The 6162-nt window shown below is 38.8% G+C and overlaps 1 protein-coding gene across 1 annotated transcript in view; it reads left to right on the top strand.

The window, feature by feature from the left end:
* Positions 1 to 6162, top strand: part of SMAP1 (small ArfGAP 1) — a 177408-nt gene that overhangs the window by 35864 nt on the left and 135382 nt on the right. The gene's annotated exons all lie outside the window — the stretch shown is intronic.

Raw genomic sequence — 6162 nt, 5'->3', positions numbered from 1 at the left:
GAACACCTCAGGACAGCTGGTAACTGACACTCGGAAGAAAACCGAACTCCTGAATGCCCACTTTGCTTAGGTTTTTCAGTGGCCCGAGGGGAAAAACATGCAAAATAAGGTTCGCACAGGGCATGGTGGGAATGACAACCTTCCCGCTGTTGATGCTGAGCTGGTGCATAACCAACTAGAAAAGCTACACATTTATAAGTCAGCAGGACCGGATGAACTTAATCTGAGTGCCAGAGGAGCTGGCTGAGATCATTGCGGGACCCCTGGCAAACCTTTTTTAAAAATTGTGGCACTCTGGGGAGATCCCTGAGGATTGGAAGAGGGCCAACATTGTGCCCATCTTCAAGAAGGGGAGGAGAGAGGACCTGGGCAATTATAAGTCAGTCAGCCTAACTTCCATCTCCGGGAAAATCCTAGAAAAACTCATCAAGGAGTCTATGTGTGACTCGCTCATAGAGGGTAGGATTCTGAATGGCAGCCAGCATGGCTTTGTCACAGGCAGGTCCTGTCTTACCAATCTCATCTCCTTCTATGACCACTTATCTCGCCACCTGGATGTGGGAAAGGTCAACGTTTATATACCTAGACTTCCAAAAGGCCTTTGATCTAGTATCCCATGATATCCTTCTGGGAAAATTGAAAGATTGCGGGTTTAACTGCTCAGTGGTTCAGTGGGTGGGAAACTGGCTGCAAGGTAGAACCCAGAATTCTTATAACTGATCTGTCCTGGTGAGAAGTGGCCAGCTGTGTCCTTTAGGAGTCCATGCTTGTTCTGGTGCTTTTCAACATCTTTATCATTGATTTGGATATGAGGGTAAAGAGCTTACTGGCCTAGCTTGCGGACGACACCACGTTATGGCGGAGCATGGTCACGCCTGCAGATAGGCTGCGGTTACAGGCAGAACTGGACAGACTGGAGAGGTGGAGGTGTTGAACCTCACTGGATCCAATGAGGTTCAACATGGAGAACTGTTAAGTGCTCCATCTGGGGGCAAATAATCCCTAACATACCTACAGGCTCGGTGGCAACAATTTGACTTGCACCATGGCCAAAAGGGGTAATAGTTAACCATCTCATGAGCATGAGCTGTCAATGCGATACTGTAGTCAGCAGGGTAAACAACACTCTGGCATTCATCAACCAATGGATCTCATGTAAAACTAAGAAAGTGATTCTTCTACTGTACTCAGCACTAGTGAGACCGCAGTTGGAGTACTGCATCCACTTCTGGGCACCTCACTTCAACAAGGATGTGGAAAAACTTGAGAGGGTCCAGAGAAGAGCCACCTGTATGATCAGAGACTTAAAAGGCAGACCATATGAAGAGAGGCTGAGGGACTTGAGCCTCTTCAGCCTAAAGAAGAGAAGGTTGAGAGGGCACTTGGTAGCAGTTTATCGCTACATCAGGGAGTAAGTACATCAAGAGATCGGTGAACGAGGGCCCACATGGGGAAGACCAGGAGTAATGTATACAAATGCCTGGAAGACTACTTCAGGTTCAATTCTAGTAAAAACTCCTTCATAGTCAGGTTGTCTAGATTGTGGAACAAACTCCCTCTAGAGGTGGTGCAATCACCCACCCTGGATATCTTCAAGAGGAGATTGGACCGTCACCTTGCTGGGGTCACTTGACCCCCAGTTGTCTTGCCTGCCTAGTGCAGGGGTGCTGGCCCCAATGATCTTGCGAGGTCCCTTCCAGCCTCTAACAATCTATGAATCTATGATGTATCAGTGCACCTCTAGCAGTTTTTATTCCACTGCCTTGCTGTTCTAACAGTAACATCGTCTAATCTAATTCTGTTTTGTTGCGTTTTTAAAACCAATGCTTAGTATCCTGCATTCTCTAGCAAGGAAGGAAACTTGTTCTCCCTCTTCTTTATGGTACCCTTCAAGATACTTGAAAACTGCTATCATAACCCCTATTTGAATCTCTTCCCCAAGCTAAATCTACCTGGCTCTTTCAACTTTTTCCACACACAGTTTGTCTTCCAAACTGTTTATCATTTTTTATACTCTCCTCTGGACCTTCTCTGACTTGCCCAGCTTCTGAGCTCTACACTTTAAGAAAAATGTAGGTAAGTGGGGAAGTGAAACACAAAAATTTAAGCAGTTTATGCCCATGGTCATATAAAGTTTAATTTAGTAACATTAAGATATTACCATATTTTCATGCATAGAACACATTTTTCCAAAGTTCAGCTGCTGGAAATTGTGGTCCACATTATAAATGAGGAAATATGGTGATAGCAGCTTCTGCTTCTGCTGGGAGAAAGCAAAAGTAATGCTGCAGAGCTGCTAGCTGTGGATACTTTCTCTCTTGTCCTGGTAGAGGCTTCTGCTACAGAAGCTGCTACTACTTTTATCAGTATTTTCAAGAGAATCTTTTTCTTCATTCTGACTTTCAAAAGCCAGATGCAGGTATTATTTTGGGGCATGTTGCATACAAGAAAATATGGTAATCCAGTGCCTTAATCAAAATATCATACTTGATTCTGATGTTGGCTGGAATGTCATTGAAAGGGGAGTTAAATAGTTGTAAAATAAATTACTGACTTTCAGACACTTGTAGGTGGGGTCCATTTTGACTGTAACCTTTTTGGGTCAGATTTATATCCTCAGAATTTTGTATAGTGATTATTCTTATAGATCCCATATCTTTCAGGTATCTATCAGGTAGTTATGTAAAATATTTTTTAGCCTTTTAGTTGATCACCCAACTTGGTTTGCATTCAAATTTGGAAAAGTTTCTCATCTTCTAGATCGTTGAATGATTTTTGTCGTAAAATTAGGGCGGGAAGTGCATTTTGGAGGCAAAATTAATTTTAATCTAAAGTACTGAAAAACCACAAAAATGGCTTTTTTTCCATAAGTCATACAGTTTTACTCTAAAAACTGAATATCTTCACTCTAGCTACATTTTTAATTTTAAAAAAGTTTATATAAGTAACTTGTATCTCTACAATTAAAAAGAAACAAGTGCACTATTGGCCTAACTAGGATCTCTAGCTGCTACTGTTCAAAAAAACAAAACAAAACATCTTAGGGGTGCAAATTTTTCATTTGTTTATTAATGTAAATCTTAAAAGTCTGAGCCAAGCATTACTTAGCAAACGAAAAAAATGTAGTATATAATTATTTACTATACTTTCTGTCATTATGAACTCTTATTTTTCCTATTTTAAGTACCTTTCCAAATCTGTTTCCTGTTAATTGACTGTGCATATATAAAATGGCCACTTGAGGGCACCCTGGTGCTTGGTTCATTTCCTATTTGGATGGTTAAAACATTTTTTTTCAACTGAAGTTCTGTTTTCTTATGACAGGTTCATCCATAGTTCAATAACTTTAAGTTGAACTGTTTACTATATGTATTATCTAGATACCACTTGATAATAAAGATCGATGTTTTTAATAAGAGGCTTGCCAGGTTTAAAGTCTTTGCTTTATTTTTTGCAGAAGTCATGCTTCCATTCTAGTGGAAGTCTAATAAGTGCTTTTGCTTTATCTCCCTTGTATACTTGTTCAGAAATAATTCCAATAAGTAGGAGCTGATATATCTCAGAACCTAGATGAAGAGATACATTTTAAAACGTTTATCAAAGGATTTAAACCTTCTTAATAACACTTCTTAGAAGGTTAATCAGAGACTGGAGGTTGCCAAGATTGTAACATTGGGTGGATGGTTTGGACTACCCTAAAGACATTTAACATGCAGGTGGGTTTTGTGCTATGAAGGCAATTTTATGGCTCCTACATTTAAATGTTTTCCTTCCTCTAGGCTAAAAAGATGCATGCACCTACATTTAAATGTTTTCCTTCCTCTAGGCTTGAAAGATGCATGCCCCTGCCATAGGTGGCTGACGTGACCTGGAAGGTAGAATAAACTGAGCATTCTCTTCCTCCTTCAGTAGAGCTAATAAAGCATCTGATGTCCAAGATGTGACATGACAGAATGAAAAAAATAAGGTTGCATGGAGCCAGAGTCAGTTGTACACAACGAGTGTCACTCATTATGCCAAAAATTACACAGAACTTCTCACTGTAGTGGGATGTCTCCAAAACTCATGCGTTTCATAAACTAAAAAACCTTACGTTTTTAACTACAATCTGTATATACAGTTTTAAATAGGGGTATAGTATTGGCTTTCAAATGCATTAAGTTACTGAAATAGTGCGGAGGGACTTTTTTTTTTTTTTTTTTATATTTCCCCACAATCAAGAGCTTGTCGACACTGCAGGCTATGGTGCAACAGGTATACAGAGTTGTCTTTAGCATGCCAGTCTAGGTACTTGATGCAGTAGAGTCATGACAACCCAGAGATCGTTGTGGGCCAATCTGTTGTGTACGGAAGTACTGCATATTGGTCCCAGTTACGTGCCATCTCATGTAGACTGTGTCCACTTGCCAAGGCTAGCTCATTCTGCTCAGCTCTCTGCCTACTTCTTGCAGTTGTCAAAACCAAGGGATACCTTTGAGCAATGCAGAGGCACGTAAAAGTATAGAAGCTATTTCCTTCATATGTTGTGAACATCAAGTAACTTTTGATCAGCTACACAATCTCAAGAATGGTTCAAAGCTGAGAGAGTTTTTAATAAAGATGAAAAAAACCTCCCAAATAATCTTAAGTGTCTGACCACTTGAGGAACTCTTGGTGTTCCTCAAGCCTGAAAATAGGTTCTTAAAATTAGTTTAAAAATGAATTAATAGTTAAGGCCTCAAATACCTTTAATATTCCAAATGCACGGGACTCCACTTCAGCTCAGAATTTTTATTACATCAGTTATATAGCTATGGAGCTTGGCGTATCGACAGATTGCATCTTAGTTCTAATAGATGGTATACAAATAATGAACCAGACTTCTGAAAGGTGTGAACTGCTGATGCTGCAAAAATTTATTATAGATTATCACGTTCCCAAAATTATTATCCTTTGCTATGGTTTATTACAGTTATATGGGGCATGATGACAGAGTGGTTAAGATGTGTTGCTACAACTCCAGAGGTAAGAGTTTGAATCCCTGCTCTGGACTCATGGCAAAAGTCATTACCCTTCTGTAAATGGGTACTTGGCAATTTGAACAGTGGGAAGTCAGTGGTGGTTGACTGTCATGCTATCACCATTATATATAAGGCATATATGCCTTTGGCTACAGAAACTGGTATGCTTTAGCCTCGCTAGTCCTCTAGGCTCTTAAACTTGTTATGCTTTTTGATAACTATTCTGATACATTTAATGAATTGTTTGCAAACTTAAAGCTTCTGGTTTAGTTACTTCTGTAACCTAGTCCATATCATTTCTTGGCTTAACATATAAAGGAGTACACATTAATAATTCTTTGGAATCAAAAAAAGGAAAGCTGGAATAAGACGTTAATCATGATAGCAAATTCTGATGGAACATCATGACTGAAAACATGAGTGCCTGAATTATAAATAGGATTAATTACCAGATCATTTAATGCTCAAACAGAGCTGTTTATGAAAGATCCTCTTTTCTTAGCAGTTCAGGTTGTAACGTCAAAATACTGATGGTAAGATCACTATTTCCACACCAATTGTGTCATAAAAATGAGATTAAATAATGCAATATCAGAAAGATTTTATTTGGTAGCTTTATGGTAAAAATGGATAGCTTCTAAAACCATGAAATAACAGCAGAAAAGTACTGAATGATATTTTGCATGCAAGTTTTAATTATATAAGTTAAATGTAGTGCAAAACTTCTTGAAATTGCTTATCGTTATTTAAAAAGGGGTATCGGAGGGGTAGGAATCTCTTCCTTCCTGGAACCTTGGGAACTAACTTGCAGACCAGAGTACACTTTATGCACTGAAACCAGTTATCTATAATTAACATATTCATGTTAACTACAGTATTACTAGTTGATTCAGGTATAACAAATGTAGAATATGTAAGGCATGAACATTTTATGTAAATATTGGTTATGTTTTAAGAGGCCAGTGCCCAGGCTTACTTAAACAACACATTCTTACTACTTTTTTATTTTTTTAAGTAATTTTTTTTTTTTGATACTATGATGACCTGTGCTGCTACAGCTCCGCTTATGTTTACCTTTTCCTTTGGTGGTGACAATGATTATAGGGCAGCTGAGCAATGTCAGTCTAATAGCTCAGAAGATCTACTATGCCTTTTGTAAACA

The sequence above is a fragment of the Alligator sinensis genome, unplaced genomic scaffold (genome assembly GCF_000455745.1).
Source record: "Alligator sinensis unplaced genomic scaffold, ASM45574v1 scaffold499_1, whole genome shotgun sequence".
Lineage (NCBI taxonomy): Eukaryota > Metazoa > Chordata > Crocodylia > Alligatoridae > Alligator > Alligator sinensis.
This window is presented reverse-complemented; position numbering and strand designations above follow the sequence as displayed.